Below are 20076 nucleotides of genomic sequence, written 5' to 3'. Positions count from 1 at the left end.
CCATTTAATTGGAGATGGTTTGATGACATCCATTCGTCCACCTGGATCAGACAGTCTTTAAAACGCTGCTTGGTTTCATCTGGGTCGGGGCCCAGGGTGATTAGAATCTGAGTATCATCTGCGTAAGATATGACATCGAAGCCATATTGTCTAATCACAGCGGCCAATGGAGTCATATAGAGGTTAAAAAGGGTGGGGCTTAATATGGAGCCCTGAGGAACACCCATCTTTACTGTTCGTTCACTAGCTGTGATGTTGCCCACCTGAACCACGGTTTTACGATCTCTCAGATAGCAGCTGAACCAGTTTAGGGCCGACCCCCTGACTCCCATCTCCCAGAGACGGCGTTCAAGTATGTGATGGGAGACGGTATCGAAGGCCGCCGACAAGTCAAGCAGAATAAGGATAGCTGACTGCTGCTTATCCAAGGCTAATCTAATATTATCCGAGATCTCAATCAGTGTTGTCTCTGTGCTGTGTGCCGCACGGAAACCGGATTGAGAGGAATCTAGAAGCTCATGGCTCTCGAGATGATTTACGAGCTGCTTATTTACTAAAGACTCAAAATTTTTTCCAAAATATGGTAGCAGGGAGATTGGCCGATAATTCAGGAATATATCTGGGTCCGCTGAAGTTTTTTTTAGAATAGGCCTGATTCTGGCTTTTTTCCAACACAGTGGAAAATCGGCTTTTGCTAGCGACTTATTGAAGATTTCAACTAGCCTGGTTAGAATTGTAGGGGCTAGCAAAGGGAATATTTTAGGAGGGAAAGGGTCATCAGGGGAGCCAGATTTAATCTTTGTGATGGCATCAGTGACCGACTTGAGGTCACATTCCTTAAAATTCTGTAGATAGTCGTCTGGAATCAGAGGGGACTGTGAGAGTACTACCGGGTCTGTGTCTATGTGTGCAGAGACCGAGGGAAAAGTACTATGGATATTCATGATTTTGGCCTCAAAAAAGTCAGAGAGGGAGTCCGTCCATGTTTGAGAGACGGGTACTGCAGATGCATTTGTAGGAGTTGTAAATTCTTTGAGAATATGGTATAGCTCCTTAGAGGAGTTCTCTGCCATATTTATTCTAGTAACCAAATATGATTTCTTGGCTAGCTTGATATCGAGCATATAACTATTATGCATCTTTTTATAGTTATCGCGATTAGCGAGATTTCTAGTTTTCCTCCACAATTTTTCTGCAATACGGCACAAATGTTTAGTGGCCTTAAGTGAATCAGTGAACCAAGGAGAGTTTCTAGTCTTAGGCCTAATGTTCTGAAGCGGGGCGATTAAGTCTATAGTGGTTCCGATAGCATTGTTTAATTGCAATACATCGTCGTCAACAGTTCTCAATAAATGAAGCACAAATATGGCTGGAGCCCTAGGGGCGTACCAGACCATATACTAAGAAAATGGTTTAACAAAGTCGACTTGCAAAATGACAAAGCCTAGGGCCTTGGGAATCGCTGTGGCTTCACTACTGCAGTGTTAGCAGGTAAGTAACAAGCCCACGGGAGACGCGTGCAGTGTCTAAACACAGCCGCGGGTTTCCTATAGGTTACAATGGAGCAAGTCGTGGTTTGTATTTTAAAGTTTTAGGGTACTTCGAAGAAGTCAACAAGCAAGCCACTTACAAGGTAAGTATTTCGAGGGCAAACACACACTTGGGCACCGGAGTGCACGAGTTACCTCACCCAGGGAAGCCGGGTGCATAGGTGTCTTTTGGTGTCGGGTCGCGATGCTGTTTTCAATGGAGACCAATGAAGACTTGCTGCTTGAGACGACTGAAGAGGTGTTCGCTGGAATCCAAAGGTGGACTGAAGATGAAGAGGACCTGAAAATTGAGGGGACAGTGTTCAAAGTCACTTGCCAGTGACCGGTGGCCAGCAGGATGGATGATCACAGATGTCGTGTCGTTTCAGGTCGTCAATGGTGATTTGTCTCTTCGCTCACGAGGTCCAGGAGGGATCGATGATGACCAGCAGCTGGATTCAGAGTGTCCCACGATGTCTGCAGCTGATGACGGTGTCGGCAACCGGATTGGAGCCAACAAGCCTTGGCAACTGCAAGTCTTGTGTGGACTGAAGATAGTTGGTGATGCAGACCAGCAAGGTCTGATGGACTTACCCAGCAAGGGGAAGTGTGGGCAGGCCTGGAGCAACCAGGAGAGCCCTAGAAGTTTGTTAGAAAGTCTTCGGGAGAGTCACTAGCCAACGGGCAAGTAACCGCGAAGACTCCTTCACAGGAAAAGTTTCACAGGAGCCCACGGTCACTCGGGACGGGGTAGGCAGCTGATTTCTGGAACCAGACCTGCTAGGGACTTGGACTACAAATGGTCCAAAGCACAAGTTCGTAGAACATTGTTTAGGGTTTGCACTCGAAATCAGTGAATGGTTCCCAGGTATTGCTGTTCCTCGTCACTCGTGGGGTCCAGATGCCACAGCTTCACTGGGGACTCAAAATGACCATCGAGAGGTCAGGAAATCTGCTTCTGGGGACGCAGGGACTTCGGACTCCTGCGGGAGCGGTGAAGTTTGCAACCGTTGTTTGAAGTTATAGGTGCCTGCTAAGCAGGGGAGTCACTCCTTGACTCCAAGGGAGATTCTTCAGTCTTCCCGAGATAGTGGAATGTCAAAGGGCCAGGATTCTTCTTTGTAGAGTGTCGTCCAGGGTAATCTGAATTGCATTGGCAATGCTTGCTATCTTATAGTGAAGATAGGGGAGGGACTAGCTCTATGACCACTCCTCTAGGAGTGTCAGGGTAGTGGGTGGTTATACCAACTTCCCTTTATCCAGTTTTGCCCAAGAGCAGGGGCAGGTAGCCCCTGAACCGGTTTGAGCTGGCATATGCACAGAGGAGCCTACTGCTCCCCCAGTGCAGGACTTCAAAGCACTTTGAGAGTGCACCCACCCAGCTCCAATACACTAAATCCTGTCTGGGGGGTGGTGACACCTTCCTGTGACAGGATACCTTTTGTTGGGCTTCCTCCACTGCGAGTTTCGGTCAGCAGCAGGAGGGCAGCCCAGTGTCTGTGCTGGTGGCATCCATTTTGTGATGCCAGGGCTCTAGGAGATTTCTACTGTTTAGTACAGTGGGTACATGTCATCCTCTCTAGAAGGGTGGGATCATACTCCCACACCAGTTACTGGTGTGGGGGTATGATTCCAAGTTGTTTGACACCAAACACGACATGTTTTGATGCAGTCATTCCAAAGTTAGCATTTACCGCAAGGTTATAATGCACTTAAGAGAATATGGTTTAACCGCATCCACAAACAGCAGCAGAGAATAGACTCTGCCAGCTGCAGAGGGGTCCTGCTTATGCAGAAGCACCCCCTCACATAGTAAACCAAGCACCCTGCCCTCAGGATTGTTAGGGCCTGCAAGAGGGGTGGCTGATAGGTTTATATGTGTGTGTATGCTGAGATATAGGAACCTATACCTCAGTGAGGAGTGCTAACACTACCTCACACAGGATGCAGTAGCAGGCCTGTGGTGTCAGATTGAGAATGCTTCCCAGGGGTGGCATAATACATGCTGCAGCCCCTGGTAGGCCTTTGAAGTACCAATGCCCTAGGTACCTAAGGTACCATATACTCGGGGCTCATAAAGTACCACAGTATCCAATCACTAGTGCATCTAATATGCACACCAATCATTTAAGGGAGTAAGCAGATAGGCTGGGGTCCTGGATAGCAGGATCCCAGCCAGACTAGTCAAAAACCATTCAAACACCAGGGAAAAAGTGGGGGCAGCCATATAGTCAGATTCCACCTTCCTACACTGCAAAAATTAAGTTCACTTTAGTTGAGGAACCAACACAATGATCCAAAGATTCACCATTTGAGATACTATGTTCCTTTTATTTAGTTTATTATTTTATTTCCAATTCTTATAATTTCAAAGATTTTGGGTAATTTAAAGAACATCTTGCCAATTCAAACTTCCTGTCCAGGATTAAATGGATTATGTGTTTTTTGTCTGTGTATCATGTAATCCAGAGTATCAAAACATACCACAAAACATGTCTTGGCAAGAGAATGTTAAGTGAGCATGGGGATCTTTTCATCGGCAAAAGGAAGTTAAATAAAGACGTGGATAGGAATTTTGAACAACTCAGTTTTGATGGTGTTACCTTCCCTAACCCTCAGTCATGTTAGATTTTCTTATGAACAACTAAGTGAATCATACTCCAGCATTTGCCCCAGTGCTTGATTTGAGCCAGTGGTTTCAGGTGCTCAGCACTACCACTAAATTTTCAACATTGGCACTTGTAACAGTCTGCCACAATGTGGCGCTGTGTGGCTAATTTAGAGATGAAACACAACAAGTAGAGTCTACGGGTCTAAACCAATCTCTCAAAAGAAAAGAAGCGACATGTCAGCACGTTCAAACAAAAAAGAAGAAGTCCTCATAAAGAGGGCCAAGTCCCATCACCCACCGAGGTGGCATGCTTCATCATCTGGGACCTCCCATAACTACACCTGGTGTAGTTATAGAGCTACGACTCCTTCGATTACTATAACAAGGAGGAGCTCAGGGATGTTTTGATTCCTGTGGTTGGGAGGACGGATTATCTCAGCATGAGGAAGACTGTCATAAGTGTGGTGAATTCTAGATGCAGTGTGTGAAATGAGAAAGTGATTTAAAATTGATCATCATCGGAAAATAAATTTTATTCTGTATCCAATGACACCAAACTAAAAACAGCAGAAATTTGTGAGGGGAGCGCGTCCACAAACGTTATAGGGCCGCGCCCTCGTGGGTCAACATGTTTCAGCCAACCTGTGTCTACCCAATGACTGTGGCTTTCGTCAGGACCAAAAAGGTAACACTACTGCAAAAAATGTGAATAAGTGATAAGTGAAATAAAGAGGAACGATACAACCTATCAGAGTACCTACTTATCCGTTGATATGTGGCACCGTAGTGATGTAATTTAATCACCTGGAGACAAAACAGAATAGTAATACATGAATGTGCTGAACATATCTACTACGTTTTCTTAAACATAATACAAATGTCTCGTGCATAAACATTTGTCAAGCGTACAGACTGCATTGTCCTCTTACCCGCAAAAAGTCAGGGATGCACCTACACTCCTGGTTACAACTCAGGGCGTGAGGCAACGCTCTAGAAGACAAGAGGGAAGGGGAGAAAGAACTAGCTAATGCCATAGACAACAGAAGATGGTATATTCAACTGTGTGAGCAAAAAGCTGTATAACCATGAAAATTAAAAAACCTAAAAACAGACATAGGTATGTTGACTGACTGTAAAATATATACAACCATGCTACTAAAGTACTGGAAACCAGATTAACCAGGGTCTTAAGTAAGCATGTCCATGACAAGAATGATACTGAAATCACCAACAGCAGGCGAATGTCAAACCATATAACTGAATATAGCCAGAAATGACTCCAAGACCAATCTCTAAGGTAGGATTTAGTAAAGAGACTAAGTCGTTGTGTACAGATGAGCAGAGAGCAGGCTTACCTGTCCGTCGTTACCCCGGACCTTCTACCTAGTTGTACCGAGCGTAACCGGAGCATCGTAAGCCTGCCCTTCATAACAGTCATCTGTATGAAGTTCCGGGCGTCGGACCAATCATCGTGCAGATGCGCGATGACGCAACACGCTAAACAAACGTGCGTCAAGAACGCAACGAATGCTGGGGATTGTGGTCTTCACAAATTATTTAGCGCGCTTATGGCCGGAATTGTGCGATGTAGTAGACAGAAATATATCTTATGAGTGGAAACACAGTCCCATCTGGCCCCGCTGTGAAAATCTACACTCTTGTGTCACATGATTGTGGTTATTAACCCAAACATAATCGGAATAGAAGAAGGTACGTTTGCGTCCGGGATAGATGCGTCCTAAGTTGTAGCAATTCAGTGACAGGACGCTCTAAGAGTCAGAGGTGCAGGAAGAACTGAAAACATTCTAGATAGAATTACAATGGACTGAACGTACATCCTCTTGTGTCTGACTGGACGAGGATTCAAATTTCCCTAGGAAAGTCCGAGTCAGTCTTTGGCTGTAATACATATGAGTGTCCCTCTACCTGAGGAGATGTTATGTATTAAGAGATGGCTTAATGAGAAGGTTGGAATGATGTATGCCACTCTCCCATGCTTCTCATAGTGGACTGAAGTACCAATAGATACAACTAAAGTTTTTATGTTAATTCTACTGATATGCTGTTTCGTGAGACTTCACTGGAAAGGAAAGGGAAAAGCCCCATCGTCAGCAACCTGGGCTTAGATCCTGCAGTATCACAACGAAGTCCAAGGAATTGACTCGTTGAGCCCTATCGTGTCGCTTTGGAGTGTAAAAACCCAGCGTTGCTCCTTTCTGAATAGGAAAGTGGACACATCTGTTATTTGGGACGGGATGAAGGGTTGTTCTATGATCGTCCACCTAATGTCGTCAGGGCTGTGTTTGGATTCCACAAAGTGTCTCGTCATCCGGGTTGCCTGCCTTTGGCATCTAATGGTACTTTTGTGTTCCATTATCCTGAGTTTGACCTTTCTCGTGGTCATACCTACGTATCTTAAATCGCAGGGGCAAGTGATCAAGTAGATTACCCTCTCACTATTGCAGTTAGTGTGTTTAATCTGCCTCCAGGGTTTGTTTGTCCCTATGTCTACTTCTGTAGTGTGTCTGGTGTTAGGGCATACTGCACAGTTGCCACATGCATAATGCCCTTGGACAGGTGGCAAATTCCACAAGGTGTTGGTCTTAGAGATCACTCTGTTCTTTGGGCGCGTGTGTACTAGTGTGTCTCGCAAATTCGCACTTCTCTTGAACGAAAAAAGTGGAGGGCTAAGATGTATCTGTCCCACATTCAGAATGCGCCAGTTTTTTCGTATGATTTTCTGAAGTTGATTAGAGTGAGTGCTGAACGTCTGGACACATGTCAATCTATCCAGAGAGGCCTTGGGTACCGATGGTTCTAATAGGGCATCGCGATTGTTGTTGCTAGCCCGCTAATAGGATTGTTTGATCAATTTCGAGGGGTACTGCCTGGCCCTTAAATTCCTCGAGAGAACGTCAGCATGTTCTTTGAATTTATCAGTGTCAGAACAGTTACGTCTCAAGCGGAGAAACTGTCCAAATGGTAAGCCGGACCTGAGTGACTTGGGATGGAAACTTTCATATGACAGGAGAGAATTCCTTGCCATAGGTTTAGTATACAGCTCACTCCCTAATCCGTTGGCAGTGGGAAAGATGAGAAGGTCTAAGAATGGTAAACTCAGTTTGCTCGCTTCCATGGTGAAATTAAGGAAGGAATTCTGTTCATTGAGCCAAAGGTGAAAGGTCTCTAGGGTTGCAAAGTCACCTCGCCATATGACGAAAATATCGTCAATATAGCGTTTCCATATGACAATATGGTCACGGAAGGGGTTGTCAGTGCACAAGACACATTGTTGTTCGAACAAGTGTACGTACAGATTGGCCAGGCTGGGGGCAAAAACACTGCCCATAGATGTACCCGATGTTTAAAAGTGGGTCGAAACGCCGTAGACAACATAATAAGAGACAGCCCTGACTGAATTATTGTTAATTGTATATAAACTGTCCTTATAATTTTTCCAATAACCTTCTATATTCTCCCTCTTCTTGTTTGGTTACTTTATAACAGGTTATGTTTTTTTTGTTTTCACTGGGGTTCACATTGCACTATAATTGTAAGAAAGAGAGGTATTATGTATATATAAAATGTTTTTATATGTGATTTGAAAAGTGTACATTAAATAAAGACCTCGGCTGAGGTTTGGTAGATTTCAATAAGAAAATAGGCTGTGTATGGACTTACTGTTTTGACTTGATTTGGTCTTACTTTATTTTTCATTCTTTATTGTCTTTTGTTTTACATGTGCTAGATTAATTCAAAAGCAACCATTAATGTTGCATGTATTAGAAAAATATCTTTGAATGAGTTCCTTGTGATTGTTGTTTGTAGTACAGTATGACTGTGATTAGCCAAGCTATTTAAGCCACATTTGATTTCCCAATCCAGTTATGTGACCAGAATTATGTTGGCACACATCTTATCCAAACAGCATTAATTCATAGAAAGATTCTTGGTATATAGTCCTTATAGGGTGCTGTGCAGAGAAAGAGAGTAGCAACACAAATGATTTCCACACTCTAGAGGTAAAACTCAAGGTATAGAATATGGCCCTTGTAAGCAGACCAGAAGATATTAGAGTGAGTCTCTCGTACCGTTGGTCAAGAGCAAATCTTTCTAATATTCTTTACAGATAATCCTGATCTCACCGACATTTGTTCTTTCAGTGCGGCATAACTTCTTGACCAGTTAAAAATCATTCTATAGCATAGTGTATTCTGCAAGGTATTGAAACAAATGGTCTAAGAGTTGTTTTATTATCTTACAGTTGACACCGCCGCAAAGTACTACTCCGCATGGCATAAAATCAGTTTAAATTGGAAATCTGACAGAGCCTTTACATGGGTGCTGTCCTTACTGAGAATTAGCTGTCGTCTGTAGTGTGGACGTACATTTACTAGACGTGATATTAAGCCCTGAGGGAATCAAAGGGTTACACCCACCTGACAAAGTACATGTTGGCAAGATCAAGATTACCTGTGAAGAGCATAACTAGAAACATTTGTGTTTGTCGGACAATGAGAAGGACTCACTCTAATCTTTCTTACGAGGACAATTTTGTATCCCTAGTTAGAGTAATCCCCTAAGCAGCCTTATGCATGAGGAATGCCTGAAGTGTGCCTAGTTACCCAGAGCACCTCTGTTTTAGCCTTTTATGCATGAATACAGTGTGTACATAAGATAGTGGTACAATCAATGTTCATACTAACACCGCCCAGGCTTTCCATTGGTACGCCTCAATAAAAATAATCTAGTGTCCGTGACATCAGTTCCACACTTATCTTTACTGATGCGTCTTCTAGTGTGGATGTCCAGTGGGTACTGTGAATGTGCAGCATCTTGTGTGCAGACTAAGAATAATGGGCAGTTCACTAACATTCAACACACGCATGGCATTGTAAGATCACACCATAAAGGACAGAGTGGAACTTATCAAAGATAAAGTAGTAAATGGATAGAAAGATCGAATGCAAGCAACAGACAAACAGCTTGAACTAGATGATTCTCCACGCAACCTATAACCTCAAAGCAGCTATTATTTGAGACAATACATGAGCCTACATGTTTGCTTAAAATGTTTAAATCTGACATTGTATGTATGAATGAGTGTGTTTCTGTGTGTACACATACATACTGACATGTAAACATTATAAGCAAACTTACACATACATACACACACATATATATTTAGTATTGTAATTGGATTTATATAGCGCTTACTACCCCTGACGAGGTGTCAAATTGCTTTTTCAGCGAGTAGCACGCTACTCCAGAACCCATAGAGGATTAGTGGTGAATTAGTATAGTGAAATATGAAAGTCATTTGAGTGGTGGATATGTTAGTCAGTTATTTGGATTGAAAATGATAGTGGATTGATAAAAGAAGGAAAAAGGTTTGCATTTATATAGTGCTTGCTTCCCCTGATGAGGTGTTGAAGTGCTTTTTCAGCGAGCAGCATGCTACTTCGGAACCCATAAAGGATTAGTGGTGAATTAGTATAGGGAAATATGAAAGTAATTTGAGTGGTGGATATGTTAGTCAGTTATTTGTCACTTATAGGCTTTATTTCGATACATAAAATATCTTGAAAGCAATTCAACAGTTAAGAAAAACAGCAGAAAAAACACTTTTCCAACATGACAATAAAAACAATACTTAATAAATACAATTAGTACAGTAAAATCAGAATTAAATTGATATAGAAAGCCTTTTTGCACGAATCAACCAGGACCACTTTAAACATTTAGACAGAGCACAAACCACCAAAGTGGATGTGTCGGACAGTAACATACGCAGGGCGACTGTGTGATTGCGAGTTCCCAACTGTCTACAAAGTGGTCTGAGCCAATACCTCCTGGGAGAGCAATAGTCAGGGCATTCAAAAAGAATATGTGCCACAGTCTCGACCCGCGTGGAGCAGAGGGCACAAAAGGGGGAAGGCTGGGGGGACAATTTCCACCGGGATATCAAATCACCTACAGGTAGGATCCCTACTCTGAATTTAGAATATAAGGCCCTATCAAAAGGAATAGAAATCATATCGAGATATGGTTCGTAAGCTACCACGTCTTTAATCCTCAAAAAGGCTACAGTTGACTTACATTGGCGTGGATCAACAGCAAGTTTAAACGAAACCCAATCCCAATACAATTTCTTTAGAGTGGCTTTGGGAGGGGCAGATCGAGTAACCCAAGCTTCACCTAGGCCCAACTCCCCCATAAGATGTTTAACGTCCCTCAACCATTTAATATTACACCAGCCCCCCATAGACATCACCTCGGACAGTCCCTCCGCATAGGAGGCTAGTTCAGGGACCCTCCACAAGTGGGCCCACAAGAGCAAGGGACGTAGTCGAGCTTGGTCCGCAATTGATCTACAGCCTAAGTCCAACTAAACTGGAGGTGTACTCGAAGGGAGAGCCATCCGATCTTTCAAAAATTTGCTCTCTGATTTTGCAAGCACGTCAAGATTGCCTATGCCCCACAACTCTGCCCCATATAAAGCAGCACTAACCCCTCTAGCTTTATAAATCTCCACAACTGGGGCAATAAATTGTTTTGTGGAAATACGATGTTCCCTGAGCAAAGCACCACCCACCCTTTTGTGGTTAAGGAGCATCTTATTGATGTGCGGAGTCCAACACATAGAATCACTAAGGCGGATTCCCAGGTAATCAAACTCTGATACCCTCTCCAGGTAAGCAGAGTTCAACACGGGAGGGCGCCCCAGTTTCCCAGGTGGATTCCTGATCAAATATTTGGTCTTATTGACATTGATTACCAATCCCCTAAGGGAACAAAACTCCTGGAAGCGTTTAAGAAGTTTTTGGAGGCCCTGGGGGGACTTTGCAATAAGGAGGGTATCATCTGCAAAGAGCAGTGTGGGGATCCGAGTGCCCGCCAGGGACGGTGCATCAGCAGGTTCTTGTAGCAAATACTCAACCACCCCATTCACATAAAGAGAGAATAGGGTGGGAGCTAACACACATCCCTGGCGGACACCCCTACTTACTGGAATTCTATCAGTTTTCTCCCCATTCTTACCCCACCGCACCTGTCTGTGTGTAGTTTTATCAGAAGTGATAGGATATAGGACGGCACCCCCAAACCCTGCAAGACCCTCCACAGTTCCTCTCTAGGTACCAGGTCAAAGGCGGTCTTGAGGTCAATAAAGGCCAAATAGAGACTGCCCTTGCCCAGCACCACCACCTTCCAATACAAGAGGGCCAGTCTGAAGACTTGCTCGATAGTCCCGGTTCCAGAGCGAAAACCAGCCTGGAAATCAGATAAAATCTTATTGTCATCTACCCATTGGAGGATTCTCCCCAGAATCACCTTCCCTACCACCTTTTGGGATGAATCAATAAGGCTTATGGGCCTGTAGTTGGCGGGGTTGTCCCGGCATCCCTTCTTGAATATCGGGACAACCTCCGCCCCTTTCCAAGATTCCGGTACAGATGCTCCCCCCATGATTGCATTCAATAGGGTGGAAACCAACTTCCCCCATTGCTTAGGATTAGCACGTAACAAGTCACCGGGTATCCCATCAGGCCCAGCAGCTTTTAGGGGGACCAGGGACTTGATTACGAGCTCCACTTCTCTGTCGGTAAAGGGATAAGCCTCAGTGTCCACTGCCTCAACCATCAGGGTAAAGGAGTCATTAAGAACCCCCTCAACAGGGGTATAAAGGGGCAGGAAGTGGCTAAACCAATTCTGGGCTGGGATATTACATGTCAGCAAAGTGTCAACAGGCCTATCCCTGGATCTTACCAAACTCTAAAATCCCCTAGCATTCCTGTCCAAGCTTGCAGCCAAGAGGTCCGCCCAGAACTTCTCCTCCCCCTCTCTTTTTGCTGCCTTTAAAGTCTGGGAGTAATCTTTCCTTGCGAGCCTGATAGCTACCTGGGATTTAGATTTAACAGCCCCTACCAGCGCTTTTTTCTTGACTCTGCATTTTTTTGTAAACCAACCCCTCGATTTCGGCAGCAACTTCCTGTTATTAACACGGGAGGCCATGCTAGGGAGAATAAATAGGTTACTCAATGCCCTAGTCAAGAAGAATGTAATCAATTCTGGACGTATGATTTGGCCTATTATAAGTATGGGCACCCACTAGGTCAGACTTGGACCTCCCATTGACAGCCCTAAGATCAAATTCCATGTTAAGTGAGTTGATCTGTACCGCCACTTGGGTCCACCTCTTGATGGGAGGCAGCGCAAGGGCAGGAATACCCCTCCTGGAGTCCTCCTCACCACTTTCCAATATATCGTCCAGGCCCAGGGGCTCAAACGTGCAATTCAGATCTCCTGCCACCAAGATGCGAGATTTATTGGGGCGCTGCCTAAGTAGACCTTCTAGTAAGGATATTGTGGCCGATAGTATACCACCCTTCGTGCCTCTGGCATAGACGTTAAAAATGTCCAAGAAGAGGCCACCCCGTGCACCCTTTATAGTAATGTTGAGGAGGTCGGGAGAATTGGTAGGATGCTGAACCACCTGACAGTCAAGAGCAATATCAACCCATATGAGTAGACCACCCGAAGGGCGTCCCTTCCCTGAAACTGAGGGGACAGCAGGGACAAAGTAAGTCGAATAACCTACCTTGTGACAGGGTTCCCTACACCATGTTTCCTGGAAAATGCAAATGGAGTAGCCCTCCACAAGCCTATTCCAGTCCGGGAGTCCCAGCTTCCTTGAAAGACCCGCGACGTTCCAGCAAAGAATCTTGATATCTGGATCCGCCACAACCGACTCTACAGATAAAATCCTGTGGTAAATTGGTGGCTTCATCCAACTGAGAGGGAGAAGAGACAATTCTTTTGTTCAGCACATTGGGTACAGCAGCAGCACCTGGGCAATGATCCTTACAGACCACCCCATGGCACGTGTCGGTTCAATGTCCCGATGGCCCCCCATAATACCCGGGCCAAAATGCCAGTTATTTGGATTGAGAAGGATAGTGGAGGGATAGAAGAGGGGGGGGGGGAAGTATGCATTTATATGGCGATTGCTTCCCCTGATGAGGTGTGAAGTGCTTTTTCAGGGAGTAATTTGCATTGAGAAGGAAGAGGGAAAGACCTAGAATTTTAATTTTATTTATTATTTTTTTATGTATTTATTTTTAGGTTGCAGCCGTAGGAGGGGTTTGGAGTGAGTAAAGGGGAGGTGGAGGGGAGTAAGTATATGGAAATGTGAAATTAATTTTAGTGGTGGACAAATTATTCTGTTTTTTGGATTGAAAATGAATAGTGGAGGGATAGAAGAGGGAAGGGTCTATAATCTTTTTTTTTGTTGTTGTTGAGTTCATAGCAGTAGGAGGAGGCTTGGAATGAGTAAATGGGAGGTGGAAGAGTCAGAGCTAAGGGTTTAGAAAAGCTTGTTTGGGAGATCTGAATAGTAAAAAAGGTATGAGATGATGCAAGTAGGGGTAGAGGAGGGAAGAGTCTAGAAAGGGTTATTTTGGGTATCATAGTAGTGGTATGGGGTTTGGGATGAATGAGAGAGTGTAGGTAGTGGATATATTGATAGAGGCATAGGGTGAGAAATAGGGTAGTGCATTGGAGATGCTGAATTAGAAGAAAAGTAATAAATATAGATACATAAGTACTTGGAAGGAAGGTAATGCAGCTATAATAGAGCTTACCTTTAGGCAAGGTCTCCCATATTACCATTGCAGACATGTAGCAACAGTGCCAGCGCATAGACCGGTAACATCCTGGGAGGGACAAACATAGGTGTGGCAATTGATTTATCCGATATGCAGCGCATAGAACTCTAAAATAATGTTTTATGATAATTGCAATAGAAGCATATTGAATCATGACTGTGAATAGATGTATTTCATTTTTCTCATTCTCTGTTTATAGTGGTTTTAATATTGTGAAGTCCACAGGAGTGTATTACACAAAACAAATATGCAATGTGAATCGGTCACACTGCCGCACAATGAAAGATTGTAAATAGACGCATTCCAGTACTCATTGTCTTTAATATTGAGAGGACCATAAATGTGTAATGCGAATTTGTCACACTGCAGCACATGAAAAGAGGTATCGTCCTGAACTTTACTATGTCCATGAACGGTTCGGAAGATATTTATGATGTGCGTAACCCAGTATTCTGTTTTACACCTAATTTCCACAACTATTAATTTACGTGTTAGGATTCATATATCTATATAATTTTGAAAAAACAATGATTCAATTGTAACTGTTGCATTGAATGAATTACGGATCGAAGAGTGTAAAGATATGTCTATCAACCGTGAAGCCTATTTCTAAAGGAAATTGAAGTATGGGAAGTTACTTGACAAAGGCTAACGCCGAAACGCATTGTCCTTAAGTTTGGTGCACAATAAACTTGTTGTGCCGTTTCCTGGTGTGCCGCCTTTTAATTTCAATCATCTGGTTGAGAATTGAGAACCTTACAAATATCCAAGTGGCTGCAGCTGCCACTGGCTGGCACCAACGTCGGAGGAAGGAGAACTGCTTTTGCAGCGTTTTTGGAATATATATATATATATATATATATATATAACGTGAACAATGCAATTAGAAAGCTTGTGAACTGCCGCTAAAGGACTTTCCGAGTCGCCCATGGAGGGTGCGAGTTATCGAACTTGTGGTGCCGCTGTTATTTAATGGACACCTGCTGGGACGTCGTGGTTTTACATCTAGGGGCTGTGGCAAGGGGTTCAGCTCACGGAGCACTGGTTACCCCTAAACAAGGGATAAATGGCAGCTGGAGTGAAATGTTGCACTCACGGCATGGGTCGGGAAGAGGTGCAGACGCCATGATCCCCCCTGTATTCCCATCGGGGAATGGGTTTCTGGATTGTCACCATATGGACTGAATGTGTCATGCGGTGGGGAAATCATGGTGCGCAAACGGCATGAAAGCCGTAGGAGTTCCCGACCATACTATTCTCCCATTGGTTTACAACTCACCAATGGCAGTAGTGATTCCACCTTTTATAGCCAGCCAGACTCTGTGTTTCATTTTCTGCAATTCCAGCATTTGAAGATGTGATTATGCCGAGACATGACTATTTCCAGCACTTGAGAAAGGCAATGACGCTGAAACAGTTTGTGGAGGGAATAGCTGTGGCAGAATAAGATTTTATAACAAAAGTGACCCAGTGAGTGCTCCCGATTTTTCTTGGAGGTTGTTGACTAGCAAGCGAGTTTCTGCCCTCGCTGTGGGGGAGAGCACCCGCCCTGAGTTCGGAGCTAGTGGCAGGAAAACGTGAAATATATATATATATATATATATATATATATATATATATATATATATATATATATATATATATATATATATATATATATATATATATATATATATATATATATATATATATATATATATATATATATATATATATATATATATATATATATATATATATATATATATATATATATATATATATATATATATATATATATATATATATATATATATATATATATATATATATATATATATATATATATATATATATATATATATATATATATATATATATTGAAGTAGCACTCCACGAGGGTAAAGTTCACAAACCCTTTTATTCAGGAAAAGCGGATGTGAATCCGGCCGTGGAAGTATGCACCGCTTCTTGCAACTGGACTTTGTCTGTGGGGCCGGTTAATTAACTGCAGCCTCTTTACAGCATGGGGGTATCCAGATTGAAAAATGGACTTGTGGCTCTGAGGCCCACTGGAGGGCTGTGAAAGAAATGAAATTCAATCAGCAGTAAAAATAATTGGTAAACGTGGTCATATTTGAATGGAAGGATCGGGACTTCTACTCCTGGCTGTCAAGAATTCCTGTCATACAAGGGAAACACGCCCTTATGTAAACAGGAGAGCTGTTACATAACTCAAGGAAACACGCCCTTATGTAAACAGGAGAGCTGTTACATAACTCAAGGAAAACACGCCCTATAAAGGGAGGAACCGGGAGGTACAACGCTGTCGGATATTGTGTTCACACCGACGTACCTGCTTCGTGAAGAGCAGTGTTCCGGAGTGGTGCTCCAGTAAGGCAAGAACGGAGGTAGGTCGAGTCGTTACTCCCTGGGCCGTGTCTTGCCCCATCGTCACCTGTGAAGGACCCGGAAGCTCTACCGGTCAACCATTGAGCTTCGCTTTTTGACTCGGCTGAGTCCAAGCGCAGTGGCGCTTTTGCTGGTTGGAGTCGTAACTCCCAGCCCGACCAGAGACACAGGGACTGCCAGCTGTAACGCACACCAGGAGGTGTTTGCCGCGTTACAGACTCGGAAGTCCACAGGATCGATCGAGCGGCTGCTCTCGGTTCAGTCTTCTTGCTTGTGATTGGGGTATCGGTGACGCATCACCAGGAGGTGACTCCGCGTCCCGGTGCAGTCTGAGGAAGAGGTTGAGCGGCTGCTCCCTTCAGGTAGAGACCCCGGCTGGGTGTTTCCCTGACTCCTCGATTCTCCCCAACACTCTTCGTGCCCCTCACAGCCTACCGATTGGCATTGTCGGCCATTTCATTTCTGCCCTCTGTTGGCATACGCCGGGACCGGCGTATATGCAGAGGACGGTTAGGACCATCCGTGCTGTGGGCTGGTAACGTACTTAGCCTGGAGGATTCCAGTGACTATAACTTGTTTATTCTTTGTATTATATTTGCCTTCATTAAAACAACTAACCCTTCACTAGTGGTTGCGTCCTCATTGTCGTGTCTGTTAAACGATCCTGAGACGTTCAGGGCGTTACAAAATATCCGACCGCGTTGTACCTCCCGGTTCCTCCCTTTATAGGGCGTGTTTTCCTTGAGTTATGTAACAGCTCTCCTGTTTACATAAGGGCGTGTTTCCTTGAGTTATGTAACAGCTCTCCTGTTTACATAAGGGCGTGTTTCCCTTGTATGACAGGAATTCTTGACAGTACATCCTCCCTCTCAGCGGCTCCCCACGGGTCCAGCGCTGGCAGGAAAACGCCGATGGAACAAGGAGACCAAGCGCGGAGCATGAACCCCTTCAGCCGGTTCCCATGAATGCTCCTCCGGGCCATAGCCTTTCCACGCAACCAGGTACCACAGCTTCCCCCTGCGCCATTTGGACGCCCGTATGCCCGACACTTCATACTCCACCTCCGACTCCACGCATACCGGCCGAGGTGTCCCAGACGGCTTGGAGGGTGCTGGTTTGAGCAATGATACATGAAAGACAGGGTGTATCCGCAATGACTGGGGCAAGCACACCTTCACGTTCACGGGACCCATACACTTGGTAATTCGATAGGGGCCCATGTACTTGGGATGGAACACACTGTTCTTTCGAAACCTCATGTTTCTTGTGGATATCCAGACGTAGTCTCCAGTGCGGTACAGTGGCCCGGGCCTTCTCTTCCTATCTGCCGCAGCCTTGTATCTTCTCTTGGCCTCTATTAGGACAGCCCTTGAGCGCATCAACGTGTCTTTTATGTGTGCCACCCTGTCCGCTGTGGCGGGAATCCTGTCCTCTCTGAACGGATGTAGAAATGGCAAGAACCTGGGATGTTGGCCATAGTTGCTATAGAACGGAGATGACTGCATGGATTACCTGGGGTGATCGTGTCGGACCGGGGGTCGCAGTTTACTGCGCAATTCTGGAAGACTTGGTGCACTGCGCTGCATGTTAAGACCGCCCTGTCCACCAGCTACCACCCTCAAACGGACGGCCAAACCGAGCGCCTGAACCAAACGCTCAAACAGTATCTGCGATGTTTTGTGGACCAGGGCAGGGAAGAATGGGTCGACTTGCTATGGGTTGCAGAGATAGCCTATAACAACGCCACTCACAGCTCCACACAGTCATCTCCGTTCTATAGCAACTATGGCCAACATCCCAGGTTCTTGCCATTTCTACATCCGTTCAGAGAGGACAGGATTCCCGCCACAGCGGACAGGGTGGCACACATAAAAGACACATTGATGCGCTCAAGGGCTGTCCTAATAGAGGCCAAGAGAAGATACAAGGCTGCGGCAGATAGGAAGAGAAGGCCCGGGCCACTGTACCGCACTGGAGACTACGTCTGGATATCCACAAGAAACATGAGGTTTCGAAAGAACAGTGTGTTCCATCCCAAGTACATGGGCCCCTATCGAATTACCAAGTGTATGGGTCCCGTGAACGTGAAGGTGTGCTTGCCCCAGTCATTGCGGATACACCCTGTCTTTCATGTATCATTGCTCAAACCAGCACCCTCCAAGCCGTCTGGGACACCTCGGCCGGTATGCGTGGAGTCGGAGGTGGAGTATGAAGTGTCGGGCATACGGGCGTCCAAATGGCGCAGGGGGAAGCTGTGGTACCTGGTTGCGTGGAAAGGCTATGGCCCGGAGGAGCATTCATGGGAACCGGCTGAAGGGGTTCATGCTCCGCGCTTGGTCTCCTTGTTCCATCGGCGTTTTCCTGCCAGCGCTGGACCCGTGGGGAGCCGCTGAGAGGGAGGATGTACTGTCAAGAATTCCTGTCATACAAGGGAAACACGCCCTTATGTAAACAGGAGAGCTGTTACATAACTCAAGGAAACACGCCCTTATGTAAACAGGAGAGCTGTTACATAACTCAAGGAAAACACGCCCTATAAAGGGAGGAACCGGGAGGTACAACGCTGTCGGATATTGTGTTCACACCGACGTACCTGCTTCGTGAAGAGCAGTGTTCCGGAGTGGTGCTCCAGTAAGGCAAGAACGGAGGTAGGTCGAGTCGTTACTCCCTGGGCCGTGTCTTGCCCCATCGTCACCTGTGAAGGACCCGGAAGCTCTACCGGTCAACCATTGAGCTTCGCTTTTTGACTCGGCTGAGTCCAAGCGCAGTGGCGCTTTTGCTGGTTGGAGTCGTAACTCCCAGCCCGACCAGAGACACAGGGACTGCCAGCTGTAACGCACACCAGGAGGTGTTTGCCGCGTTACAGACTCGGAAGTCCACAGGATCGATCGAGCGGCTGCTCTCGGTTCAGTCTTCTTGCTTGTGATTGGGGTATCGGTGACGCATCACCAGGCGGTGACTCCGCGTCCCGGTGCAGTCTGAGGAAGAGGTTGAGCGGCTGCTCCCTTCAGGTAGAGACCCCGGCTGGGTGTTTCCCTGACTCCTCGATTCTCCCCAACACTCTTCGTGCCCCTCACAGCCTACCGATTGGCATTGTCGGCCATTTCATTTCTGCCCTCTGTTGGCATACGCCGGGACCGGCGTATATGCAGAGGACGGTTAGGACCATCCGTGCTGTGGGCTGGTAACGTACTTAGCCTGGAGGATTCCAGTGACTATAACTTGTTTATTCTTTGTATTATATTTGCCTTCATTAAAACAACTAACCCTTCACTAGTGGTTGCGTCCTCATTGTCGTGTCTGTTAAACGATCCTGAGACGTTCAGGGCGTTACACTGGCATACCGCTTACTGGAAAGCGAGTGCAACGTGGGAATTATAGATGGAGGTCCATTCCATGGTTACTGAGGCGCCGCCCTATGATTAAGGTGCTTGGAGCACCGAAACGCGTAAGGGAGAGAGACTCATTTGGATTCACATCCGCTTTTCCTGAATAAAAGGTTTTGTGAACTTTACCCTCGTCGAGTGCTACTTCAAAGCTCGGGGCTTTTTTTTGCAGAATAAATATATGTATATAATGGAAGGTAGTATATGTAGATTAAAGATGTATTTAATAAACTCTGACTTTCAAGTATGTATATAGACTTTGATTGCCCTTCCCTTTCTAGGTGGGCCAAACAGTTTCATTGTGTGTGCATATATACACACATAAATACAAAGTGAGTTTTATACATCTTAAGCAAACTTATACATGTTTATATATTTTTTGTATTTATCTATCTATATGTATGTATATAGTTATATGTAAATGTGTATATTTATGAGTATATATATATATTTATATGTGTGCGTGTGTGTGGATATATATATATATATATATA

General features: G+C 45.0%; 1 protein-coding gene across 1 annotated transcript in view; it reads left to right on the top strand.

The window, feature by feature from the left end:
- The window catches only part of LOC146772545 (ceramide synthase 2-like), a 244517-nt gene that overhangs the window by 153145 nt on the left and 71296 nt on the right, over positions 1-20076 (top strand). The window lies entirely within an intron of this gene.

This window comes from Triturus cristatus, chromosome 12, assembly GCF_964204655.1.
Source record: "Triturus cristatus chromosome 12, aTriCri1.1, whole genome shotgun sequence".
NCBI classification, from domain to species: Eukaryota; Metazoa; Chordata; class Amphibia; order Caudata; family Salamandridae; genus Triturus; species Triturus cristatus.
This window is presented reverse-complemented; position numbering and strand designations above follow the sequence as displayed.